The sequence below is a fragment of the Arachis duranensis genome, chromosome 3, assembly GCF_000817695.3.
Source record: "Arachis duranensis cultivar V14167 chromosome 3, aradu.V14167.gnm2.J7QH, whole genome shotgun sequence".
In the NCBI taxonomy this organism is placed as follows: domain Eukaryota; kingdom Viridiplantae; phylum Streptophyta; class Magnoliopsida; order Fabales; family Fabaceae; genus Arachis; species Arachis duranensis.
Genome location: NC_029774.3, coordinates 109,027,978 through 109,041,280, shown reverse-complemented (window position 1 = coordinate 109,041,280; position 13,303 = coordinate 109,027,978). Strand labels below are relative to the sequence as shown.

General features: G+C 39.1%; 1 non-coding gene across 1 annotated transcript; it reads left to right on the top strand.

Annotated features, from left to right (window-relative positions):
- The first annotated feature begins 8,390 nt into the window (after window positions 1–8,390).
- LOC127746293 (small nucleolar RNA R71) lies at window positions 8,391–8,494 on the top strand. Its single transcript, XR_008007913.1, has one exon. It is a non-coding gene; the product is annotated as a small nucleolar RNA R71 (small nucleolar RNA).
- Window positions 8,495–13,303: the final 4,809 nt, after the last annotated feature.

Sequence of the window (13,303 nt, the reverse complement as noted above, 5' to 3'; positions counted from 1 at the left end):
CAAAATAGTTAAGGTGCTTGAAGGCAATGTACAAGTACTTGGTATGCACAAAGGTTAAGCATGAAAGCTCAAAACCAAGTAGCAAAATATAACCTCAACAAAGAATTCAACAATGTCAGTCAAAAACAATTATGCTAAAATAGCATTAGTTAATACTAAGCAGCAATAAACGGCAAACATAATTAATAATCCAACTTGTATAATGAAAAACAAAAATTAGAAAAAAATTAAACTAACTAAAGAACTAACTAAAAGAAATGGTAATCAATGGTGATTGGTAGTGTTGGATGATGGTTGAAGGGTGGAAAGAAAAGAGAAGGAGAAAGACGAAGGAGAGAAATGGAATGAAAAGAAGAAAAGGAGGGTGGTGGAATAGGACAATCCACGCGTACGCGTGGAGTGACGTGTAAGCGTGGATAGGTGAAATGCGAGAGAACACGTACGCGTGATCACGCGTACGTGTGATGGTTTATTCAGAGCGGCGACGCATACACGTGGAGTGACGCATACACGTGGGTTGGTTTTGTGCTAGAGGGACAAATCCAGCACACTTCACGCACAACTCTCGGGTTTTTATATGGGATGTGAAAATTTTGGATCTACGTGTACGTGTAGGCGACGCGTGCGCGTGGATAGTCGAAATTCTTGGTGTCACGCGTACGCGTGGGTGACGCGTACATGTGGGTTGGTGCTCTGTTTTTCAATTTTTTTTGCACCAAACCAAGCATTCCAAACCTCCAAACAGCTACCAAAACACCATAAAACCTTATTTAACCTACTAGACTATCAAATAAACTCAACTAACTAAACGAAACATGAAATCAAATTTATTTTACCAATATGCATAAAAGAGAAAAATGAAAAGATGTTACCATGGTGGGGGTGTCTCCCACCTAACACTTTTGTTTATTGTCCTTAAGTTGGACTTATAGGGAGCTCTTCATCAAGGTGGCTTGTGCTTGAATCCATCCTTGAACATCCACCAATGTTTAGACTTCTATTGTGCTTCATCATTCAAAGTTAATAACTCCAAGCTTTGATGGAGTTCTTCACAAACCATGGGCTCCCAAAGTTAATCCTCCTCTTGTAATTCGAGATCCCATACTTTGTTTTTACACCCGTCTTCAAATCGATCATGGTGGTTTCTTCTGGATGGTAAGAAAAGCGAATTCTCATTAAGGTACCAAACTATCCTCCTAGACCCATCCAATTGAGCACTACACTAATCCATGCTCCTCAATTTTGAGCTTCCAACCATAATGAGCCTATATTTACAACGCCAACCACTAAACATTCTCCTCTTATGCTTAATTACACAAAGCGCCCTAAGTTGGCTATCTGTTTCAAGCAAACCATATTCAAGTGGGATAATAAAGCTAAGAGTAATGAGTTTTACCCACTCGAATGAAGGATTAGATGGCGGCTTACGTGGAGGAGTTCCCAACGGTCTTGATAAAGCGCGTTCCACTCCCGTCCATCCTCTTCTAGAGGCTTCCACCACTTGGCAAGGTTTTTCAAGCTCTATCTCTTGCCAAGTTTCCTCAAGTTCACATTCTTCTTCACCAATGTCTTCAAACTCTTCCCATCACTCAAATCATAAATAGGAGGTTGAGTGAAATCTACCTCATCATCAATTCCAAGCATAGTGGGGAAGGACTCATCAAGCTCAAAAGGATCATATGTTGATGTGGAATCATCATATATAGGGGGGTTAGTTGCTTGTACCACTTCTTCCAATCTTTATTCTTGGTAGCTTTCTTCCAATTCCTTCTCTTCTTCAATGCTTACTGGTAGGCGAAATTGTGATCTCTTATAATGGCATTCAACTTGGTGTGCGCATTTACTAACTCAGCACTTTCTTCACAACCTCGCACAACTAACCAGCAAGTGCACTGGGTCGTCCAAGTAATAAACCTTACGTGATTAAGGGTCGATCCCATGGAGATTGTTGGTATGAAGCAAGCTATGGTCATCTTGTAAATCTCAGTCAGGCGGATAATAAATGGTTATGGGGTTTCGAATAATAATAATAAATAAATAGAAAATAAAGATAGATATACTTATGTAGATCATCGATGGGAATTTCAGATAGGCGTATGAAGATGCTGTGCTCCTTCTGAATCTCTGCTTTCCTACTGCCTTCATCCAATCCTTCTTACTCCCTTCCATGGCAAGCTGTATGTAGGGTATCACCGTTGTCAATGGCTACATCCCATCCTCTCAGTGAAAAAAGTCCAAATGCTCTGTTACGGCACGGCTAATCACCTGTCGGTTCTCGATCATGTCAGAATAGAATCCCTTGATTCTTTTGCGTTTGTCATCATGCCCAACAATCACGAGTTTGAAGCTCGTCACAGTCATTCAATCCCGGAATTCTACTCGGAATACCACAGACAAGGTTTAGACTTTCCGGATTCTCATGAATGCCGCCATCAATTCTAGCTTATACCACGAAGACTCTGATCTCACGGAATGAAAGGCTCGGTTGTCAGGCGAGGGCAACCATTCGTCGTGCATCAAGAATCCAAGAGATACACATTCTAGCTTTCGCTTGTAGAACGGAAGTGGTTGTCAGGCACGCGTTCATAGGGACGGATGATGATGAGTGTCACGGATCATCACATCCATCAGATTGAAGTACGAGTAGTATCTTAGAATAGAAATAACATTGAATTTGAATAAAAGATAGTAGTAATTGCATTAAAACTCGAGGTACAGCAGAGCTCCACACCCTTAATCTATGGTGTGTAGAAACTCCACCGTTGAAAATATATAAGTGATGAAGGTTCAGGCATGGCCGAATGGCCAGCCCTCAAAACGTGATCACAGGATCAAAAAATATAATCCAGGATCCAGGGTGTCAAATACAATAATAAAATGTCCTATTTATACTAGACTAGCTACTAGGGTTTACAAAAGTAAGTAATTGATGCAGAAATCCACTTCCGGGGCCCATTTGGTGTGTGCTTGGGCTGAGCTTAAGCTTTACACGTGCAGAGGCTTCTTTTGAAGTTGAACGCTAAGTTTTAATGTGTTTTTGGCGTTCAACTCTGGTTCGTGACGTGTTTCTGACGTTTGACTCCAGAATGCAGCATGGAACTGGCGTTGAGCAACAATTTATGTCATCTAATCACGAATAAAGTATAGACTATTATATATTGATGGAAAGCTCTGGATGTCTACTTTCCAATTCCTTTGAGAGCGCTTAATTTGGAGTTCTGTAACTCTAGAAAATCCATTTCAAGTGCAGGGAGGTCAGAATCCAACAGCATCAGCAGTCATTTGTCAGCCTTTTATCAGAGTTTTGCTCAGGTCCCTCAATTTCAGCCAGAAATTACCTGAAATCACAAAAAAACACACAAACTCATAGTAAAGTCCAGAAATGTGAATTTAGCATAAAAACTAATGAAAACATCCATAAAAGTAGCTAGATCCTACTAAAAACTACCTAAAAACAATGCCAAAAAGCGTATAAATTATCCGCTCATCACAACAGCAAACTTAAATTGTTTCTTGTCCCCAAGCAACTGAAAATCAAATAGGATAAAAAGAAGATAATATACTATAAATCTCAGAATATCAATGAATATTAGTTCTTAATTACATGAGCGGGACTTGTAGCTTTTTGCTTCTGAATAGTTTTGGCATCTCACTTTTCCCCTTGAAGTTTAGAATGATTAGCATCTCTAGGAACTTAGAATTTCAGATAGTATTATTGATTCTCCTAGTTAAGTTTGTTGATTCTTGAACACAGCTACTTTTATGAGTCTTGGCCGTGGCCCTAAGCACTTTATTTTCCAGTATTACCACCGGATATATAAATGCCACAGACACATAACTGGGTGAACCTTTTCAGATTGTGACTCAGCTTTGCTAAAGTCCCCAGTTAGAGGTGTCCAGAGCTCTTAAGCACACTCTTTTTGCTTTGGATCACGACTTTAACCACTCAGTCTCAAGTTTTTTACTTGGACCTGCATGCCACAAGCACATGGTTAGGGACAGCTTGATTTAGCCGCTTAGGCCTGGATTTTAGTTCCTTGGGCCCTCCTATCCATTGATGCTCAAAGTCTTGGATCCTTTTTACCCTTGCCTTTTGGTTTTAAGGGCTATTGGCTTTTTCTGCTTGCTTTTCTTTTTCTTTCTAAATATTTTTTTTGCCACTTTTTTTTCTTTTTTTTTCGCAAGCTTTTGCTTTTTCACTGCTTTTTCTTGCTTCAAGAATCAATTTCATGATTTTTCAGATTGTTAATAACATTTCTCCTTGTTCATCATTCTTTCAGAAGCCAACAATTTTAACATTCATAAACAACAAGATAAAAAATATACACTGTTCAAGCATTCATTTAGAAAACAAAAAGTATTGTCACCACATCAATATAATTAAACTAATTTCAAGGATAATTTCGAAATTCATGTACTTCTTGTTCTTTTGAATTAGAAACATTTTTCATTTAAGAGAGGTGAAGGATTTATGGATTTATTCATAGCCTTAAGACATAGTTACTCAATACTAATGATCACGAGGTAGAGACACAAAACATAAACACACATATAGCATAAACATCGAAAAACAAAAAAATAAGAACAAGGAATGAGTCCACCTTAGTGATGGTGGCGCTTTCTTCTTGAAGAACCAATGATGTCCTTGAGTTCTTCTATGTCTCTTCCTTGCCTTTGTTGCTCCTCCATCATTGCTCTTTGATCTTCTCTAATTTCATGGAGAATGATGGAGTGCTTTTGATGTTCCACCCTTAATTGATCCATATTGTAACTCAAGTCTTCTAGAGAAGTGTTGAGTTGTTCCCAATATTTGTTGGGAGGAAAGTGCATCCCTTGAGGCATCTCTGGGATTTATTAGTGATGAGCTTTCTCATGCGTCTCTTGGGTTCCATGAGTGGGCTCTCTTGTTTGCTCCATCCTTTTCTTAGTGATGGGCTTGTCCTCCTCACTGGGGATGTCTCCTTCTATGATAACTCCAGCTGAGTAACATAGATGGCAAGTAAGATGAGGAAAAGCTAGCCTTGCCAAGGTAGAGGGCTTTTCGGCTATTTTGTAGAATTCAAGGGAGATGACTTCATGAACTTCTACTTCCTCTCCAATCATGATGCTATGAATCATGATGGCCTGATCCACAGTAACTTCAGATCGGTTGCTAGTGGAGATGATGGAGCGTTGGATGAACTCCAACCATCCTCTAGCCACAGGCTTGAGGTCCAGTCTTCTCAATTGAACCGGCTTGCCTTTGGAGTCTCTTTTTCATTGAGCTCCTTCAACACATATGTCCATAAGGACTTGGTCCAACCTTTGATCAAAGTTGACCCTTCTAGTGTAGGGGCGTGCATTTTCTTGCATTGTAGGCAAGTTGAACGCAAACCTCACATTTTCCGGACTAAAATCTAAGTATTTCCCCCGAACCATTGTAAGATAATTCTTTGGATTCGGGTTCATACTTTGGTCATGGTTCCTAGTGATCCATGCATTGGCATAGAACTCTTGAACCATTAAGATTCCGACTTGTTGAACGGGGTTGGTCAGAACTTCCCAACCTCTTCTTTGGATCTCATGTCAAATCTTCGGATACTCATTTTTCTTGAGCTTGAAAGGGACCTCAAGGATCACCTTCTTCTTGGCCACAACATCATAGAAGTGGTCTTGATGGGCTTTGGAGATGAATCTCTCCATCTCCCATGACTCGGAGGTGGAAGCTTTTATCTTCCCTTTCCCTTTTCTAGAGGTTTCTCCGGTCTTAGGTGCCATAGGTGGTTATGGAAAAACAAAAAGCTATGCTTTTACCACACCAAACTTAGAATATTACTCGCCCTCGAGCAAAAGAAGAAAGAAAAGAAGAAGAGGAAGAGAAAATATGAAGGAGAGTAGGGGGGAGGTGTATTTGGCCAAGGTGTAGAAGAGGGGGTTGTATTGTGTGAAAATGAAGAAGGATGGAGGGGTTTATATAGTGAAGGGAGAGGGAGTAGGTTCAGCTATTTAGGGTGGGTTTGGGTGGGAAAGAAATTTTGAATTTTGAAGGTAGGTGGGGTTTATGGGGAAGAGTGGAAGGATGTGAGTGGTGAAGGGGGGTAATTGGAAAGAGAGATTAAGGTGATTGGTGAAGGATTTTTGGGGAAGAGTGTTTATGGGGAAGAGAGGATAAATGTGAAGAAGAGGAGAGAAGGTGAGTTGAGGTAGGTGGGGATCCTGTGGGGTCCACAGATCCTGAGGTGTCAAGGATTTATATCCCTGCACCAATTAGGCATGTAAAACGCCTTTGCATACAATTCTGGCGTTTAGCGCCGAAGTGATGCTTATTTTGGGCGTTCAACGCCTAATTGCAGCATGTTTCTGGCGTTGAACGCCAGTTCCATGCTTGTTTCTGGCGTTCAGCGCCAGCTCTCCTCAGGGTATATTCTTGGCATTCAAACGCCAGGATGCTGCTTGTTTCTGGCGTTCAACGCCAGATCCATGCTCTGTTCTGGCGTTGAATGCCAGCCAGATGCTCCTTACTGGCGTTTGAACGCCAGTAAGTCCTTCCTCCAGGGTGTGATTTTTCTTCTGCTATTTTTGATTTTGTTTTTAATTTTAGTAATTTTTTTCGTGACTCCACATGATCATGAACCTAATAAAACATTAAAGAACAATAAAAGAAAAATAAAATTAGATAAATAAAAATTGGGTTGCCTCCCAATAAGCACTTATTTTGTGTCACTAGCTTGATAGTGGGCTCTCATGGAGCCTCACAGGTGATCAGGTCAATGTTGTAAACTCCCAACACCAAACTTAGAGTTTAGCTGTGGCCTCTCAACACCAAACTTAGAGTTTGATTGAGGGGGCTTTGTTTGACTTTGTACTGAGAGAAGCTTTTCATGCTTCCTCTCTATTGTTACAGAAGAACACCCTTGGGTTTTAAACATAAGGTAGTCCCCATTCAATTGAAGGACTAATTCTCCTCTATTAACATCTATCACAGCTCCTGCTGTGGCTAGGAAAGGTCTTCCAAGGATGATGCATTCATCCTCCTCCTTCCTAGTGTCTAAGATTATGAAATCAGCAGGGATGTAAATGCCTTCAACCTTTACTAACACGTCCTCTACCAATCCATACGCCTGTCTTACTGACTTGTCTGCCATTTGCAATGAAAATATGGCAGGCTGTACCTCAATGATCCTTAGCTTCTCCATTACAGAGAGTGGCATAAGATTTATGCCTGACCCTAGGTCATAGAGAGCCTTTTCAAAGGCCATGGTGCCTATGGTACATGGTATTAAGATTTTGCCAGGATCTTGTCTCTTTTGAGGTAAGGTTTACTGAACCCATGTATCTAGTTCACTGATGAGCAAGGGAGGTTCACCTTCCCAAGTCTCATTACCAAATAATTTGGCATTTAGCTTCATGATGGCTCCTAGATATTGAGAAACTTGCTCTCCAGTTACATCTTCATCCTCTTTAGAGGAAGAATAGTCTTCAGAGCTCATGAATGGTAGAAGGAGGTTTAATGGAATCTCTATGGTCTCTATATGAGCCTCAGATTCCTTTAGGTCTTCAATAGGGGACTCCTTCTTGCCTGAGAGACGTCCCATGAGGTTTTCCTCATTGGGATTCACGTCCTCTCCTTCCTAGGTTCGGCCATTTTGATTATGTCAATGGCCTTGCACTCTCTTTTTGGATTCTCTTCAGTATTGCTTGGGAGAGTACTAGGAGGAGTTTCAGTTACTTTCTTACTCAGCTGGCCCACTTGTGCCTCCAAATTTCTGATGGAGGACCTTGTCTCACTCATGAAACTTAAAGTGGCCTTAGATAGATCAGAGACTAAATTTGCTAAGTTAGAGGTACTCTGCTCAAAATTCTCTGTCTGTTACTGAGAAGATGATGGATAAGGCTTGATATTGCTGAGCCTATTTCTTCCACCATTATTAAAGCCTTGTTGAGGCTTTTGTTGATCCTTCCATGAGAAATTTGGATGATTTCTCCATGATGAATTATAGGTGTTTCCATAAGGTTCACCCATCTAATTTACCTCTGCCATTGTAGGGTTCTCAGGATCATAAGCTTCTACTTCAGAAGATGCCTCTTTATTACTGTTGGATGCATTTTGCCATCCATTCAGACTTTGAGAAATCATGTTGACTTGCTAAGTCAACATTTTGTTATGAGCCAATATGGCATTCAGAGCATCAATTTCAAGAACTCCCTTCCTTTGAGGCATCCCATTATTCACGGAATTCCTCTCAGAAGTGTACATGAATTGGTTATTTGCAACCATGTCAATAAGTTCTTGAGCCTCTGCAGGCATTTTCTTTAGGTGAATGGATCCACCTGCAGAATGGTCCAGTGACATCTTAGAGAACTCAGATAGACCATAATAGAATATATCTATCATGGTCCATTCTGAAAACATGTCAGAAGGACATCTTTTGGTCATCTGCTTGTATCTTTCCCAAGCTTCATAGAGGGATTCATCATCTTTTTGTTTGAAGGTCTGAACATCCACTCTAAGCTTGCTTAGCTTTTGAGGAGGAAAGAACTTAGCCAAGAAGGTCGTAACTAGCTTATCCCAGGAGTCCAGGCTATCTTTAGGTTGAGAGTCCAACCATGTTCTAGCTCTGTCTCTTACAGCAAAAAGAAAAAGCATGAACCTGTAGACTTCAGGATCTACTCCATTAGTCTTAACAGTCTCACAGATATGCAAGAACTCAATTAAGAACTGGTAGGGATCTTCTGATGGAAGTCCATGAAACTTGCAGTTCTGTTGCATTAGAGCAACTAATTGAGGTTTCAACTCAAAATTGTTTACTCCAATGGCAGGAATTGAGATGCTTCTTCCATCAAACTTGGAAGTAGGTGCAGTATAATCACCAAGCATCCTTCTTGCATTATTGTTATTGGGTTCGGCTGCCATATCCTTTTCTTGTTTGAAAATTTTAGTAAGGTTGTCTCTGGATTGTTGTAATTTAGCTTCTCTTAGTTTCCTCTTCAGAGTCCTTTCAGGTTCAGGATCAGCTTCAACAAAAGGCCTTTTTCCTTGTTCCTGCTCATATGAGAAAGAAGAGAACAGAAAAGGAAGAGGAATCCTCTATGTCGCAGTATAGAGATTCCTTTATGTTAGTAGAAGAAGAAAGGGAATAAGAGTGAAGAAGAATGAATAATCCAAACACAAGGGTGAGGATAGGAGCAGAGATTTGAGATGAAGAGAAGTGTTAGTAAGAGAATAAATAAATAGAATAAGATGAGAGAGAGAAGTTTTCGAAAATAATTTTTGAAAAGGAGTTAATGATTTTCGAAAATTAAAGGGGAATACAATTAAAATTTAAAACAATTTATTAATTAAAAAGAATTTTTGAAAAAGAGGGAGGTATTTTCGAAAATTAGAGAGGGAAGAGTAGTTAGGTGGTTTTTACTAACAAGAAACTAAAAGATAAGATTCTAGAATTTAAAGATTGAACCTTTCTTAACAAGAAAGTAACAAACTTCAAATTTTTGAATCAATCATATTAATTGTCAGCATAATTTTCGAAAATAAAGATAAAACTAAAAAAAAGATTTTTGAAAAATATTTTAAAGGATTTTCGTAAATTAATAAGAAAAATGAAAAAGATTTAATTTTTGAAAAAGTTTTTGAAAAGATAATATTTTTTTTAAAATTTGAAAATTTGACTTGACTTACAAGAAACAACTAATTTTAAAATTTTTTTGACTAAGTCAACCCAAATTTTCGAAATTTTGAGAGAAAAAAGGAAAAGATATTTTTTTATTTTTGAATTTTTAATGATGAGAGAGTAAAACACAATTATGACCCAAAACATGAAAATTTTGGATAAAAACATATGATGCATGCAAGAATACTATGAATGTCAAGATGAACACCAAGAACATTTTGAAGATCATGATGAACATCAAGAACATATTTTTTGAAAAATTTTTGATGCAAAGAAAATATGCAAGACACCAAACTTAGAAATCTTTAATGTTTAGACACTATGAATGCAAAAATGCACATGAAAAATAACAAAAGATACAAAACAAGAAAACATCAAGATCAAACAAGAAGACTTACCAAGAACAACTTGAAGATCATGAAGAACACCATGCATGGATTTTCGAAAAATGCATAAATTTTTAGAAAAATGCAATTGATACCAAACTTAAAGGTTGACTCAGGACTCAAACAAGAAACACAAAATATTTTTTTTTCGAAAACATATAGGAAAAAGGAATTAATGAATTCAAAGTCCTCAATCAAAATTTCAGGAATCATACCAGGTTAGTCTAAAGCTTGATGGCCAGCCAAGCTTCAGCATACCATTTTGAAACTCTATAATTCATTCTTAAAAACTCTGAAGGATTTTTCGAAAATAGAGGGAGAAAAAAATTTTTGTTTGAAAGATTTTTGAAAATTTTTTTTGAAAATAAATGAAAAGAAAATTAACTAATCTGAGTAACAAGATGAACCGTCAGTTGTCCAAACTTGAACAATCCCCGGCAACGGCGCCAAAAACTTGGTAGGCGAAATTGTGATCTCTTATAATGGCATTCAACTTGGTGTGCGCATTTACTAACTTAGCACTTTCTTCACAACCTCGCACAACTAACCAGCAAGTGCACTGGGTCGTCCAAGTAATAAACCTTACGTGAGTAAGGGTCGATCCCACAAAGATTGTTGGTATGAAGCAAGCGATGGTCATCTTGTAAATCTCAGTCAGGCGGATAATAAATGGTTATGGAGTTTTCAAATAATAATAATAAATAAACAGAAAATAAAGATAGAAATACTTATGTAGATCATTGATGGAAATTTCAGATAGGCGTATGAAGATGCTATGCTCCTTCTGAATCTCTGCTTTCCTACTGCCTTCATCCAATCCTTCTTACTCCCTTCCATGGCAAGCTGTATGTAGGGCATCACCGTTGTCAATGGCTACATCCTATCCTCTCAGTGAAAAAGGTCCAAATGCTCTGTCACGGCACGGCTAATCATCTGTCGGTTCTCGATCATGTCGGAATAGAATCCCTTGATTCTTTTGCGTTCGTCATCACGCCCAACAATCGCGAGTTTGAAACTCGTCACAGTCATTCAATCCTGAAATCCTACTCGGAATACCACAGACAAGGTTTAGACTTTTTGGATTCTCATGAATGCCGCCATCAATTCTAGCTTATACCACGAAGACTCTGATCTCATGGAATGGAAGGCTCGGTTGTCAGGCGAGGGCAACCATGCGTCGTGCATCAGGAATCCAAGAGATACACACTCTAGCTTTCGCTTGTAGAATGGAAGTGGTTGTCAGGCTCGCGTTCATAGGGACGGATGATGATGAGTGTCACGGATCATCACATCCATCATATTGAAGTACGAGTAGTATCTTGGAACGGAAATAAGATTGAATTTGAATAAAAGATAGTAGTAATTGCATTAAAACTCGAGGTACAGCAGAGCTCCACACCCTTAATCTATGGTGTGTAGAAACTCCACCGTTGAAAATACATAAGTGATGAAGGTTCAGGCATGGCCGAATGGGCAGCCCTCAAATTGTGATCACAGGATCAAAAAATACAATCCAGGATCCAGGATGTCAAATACAATAATAAAATGTCCAATTTATACTAGACTAGCTACTATGGTATACAGAAGTAAGTAATTGATGCAGAAATCCACTTCCGGGGCCCACTTGGTGTGTGCTTGGGCTGAGCTTAAGCTTTACACGTGCAGAGGCTTTTTTTGGAGTTGAACGCCAAGTTGTAACGTATTTTTGGTGTTCAACTCTGGTTCGTGACGTGTTTCTGGCATTTGACTCCAGAATGCAGCATGGAACTGGCGTTGAGTGCCAATTTACGTCATCTAATCACGAATAAAGTATGAACTATTAAATATTTCTGAAAAGTTCTGGATGTCTACTTTCCAACGCCATTGATAGCGCTCAATTTGGAGTTCGGTAGCTCCAGAAAATCCATTTCGAGTGCAGGGAGGTCAGAATCCAACAGCATCAGCAGTCCTTTGTCAGCCTTTTATCAGAGTTTTGCTCAGGTCCCTCAATTTCAGCCAGAAATTACCTGAAATCATAGAAAAACACACAAACTCATAGTAAAGTCCAGAAATGTGAATTTAGCATAAAAACTAATGAAAACATCCCTAAAAGTAGCTAGATCCTACTAAAAACTACCTAAAAATAATGCCAAAAAGCGTATAAATTATTTGCTTATCACTTACCAAATGGGTGGGAAGTGAGGTATCTTCTTCTTTAATCCCTTTGTCAAGCCCAATGGGAGAGGATTCAATTGTAGATAGAAACTCACCAATGATTGAATCCATCTCTTGATCAACCCCTTCAAAGTCTTCAACTATGATATGCTTCGGATGTTGTACACTCTCCTCCCCAACGCCAATTTCACACTTCATGGAAGAAGGCTCTTCAACTTGTGATTCTTCTATGTACTCAACATATCTTAAATCTCCAACCACTACTTCCTCTTGTTCAATAATCTCTACCTCCTCTTTTTGTTGCACTTCTTGCTTTAACTCCTCTTCTTTCCCTTGAAACTTCAAGTCCATTTCCTCACAAAGATCCTTGAGTGCTTCTTCATATTCAACAATGGGAGTGCCTTGATTGCATAGGCTTAGGCGGGATGCGACCATGTTGCTAACGGCTTTCATCACAATAGCAATCTTGGCTTCTATCTCCTTGAACTTTTCTTCATACTTCAGACACCTAACTAGAAGTTCTTGTTGCTCTCGTACTAGTGGTTGGTCCAGTGAAGGTGGTGGTGGAAGAGAGGGTTCAATGTTTGAGGGAAAGGTATGGTAATTGAAAGGTGGTTCATATTGTTGAAAGTCTTGAGGTGGTGTATATGAAATTTGTGGTTCTTGGGAGTATTGCTGTTGGAATGGTGGTGGCTCTAGATATAGTTCATATGGTGGTTGGTATGGTAGATATGAGTTAGGATCACATGGAGGTGTTTGATGGTATGGGACTTGTGAGTATGGTTGCTAAGGATGATTTGAGGGAAGGGGTCATATGTATGTGGTGGTTGTGGTTGACAACCACAATGAGGATCACCACACACATTAGATTGGTATGCATCTTGGGTGGCTCTTGATCATAATACATTGGTGGAGGTTGTTGCCATGAAGATTGATCAAATGCCTGAGGCTCCTCCCACCTTTGATTGTCCCATCCTTGACGCATATTGAAAAACCATTATTTTATGGTTTATCTTGTGCTAATTTGAGTGGTTTTTATCAACTCTTCACTCACTTACTCATACTATTGGCATGGTTTTACAATTCCTTCCAAGTTTTCTTCTATGATTGAAA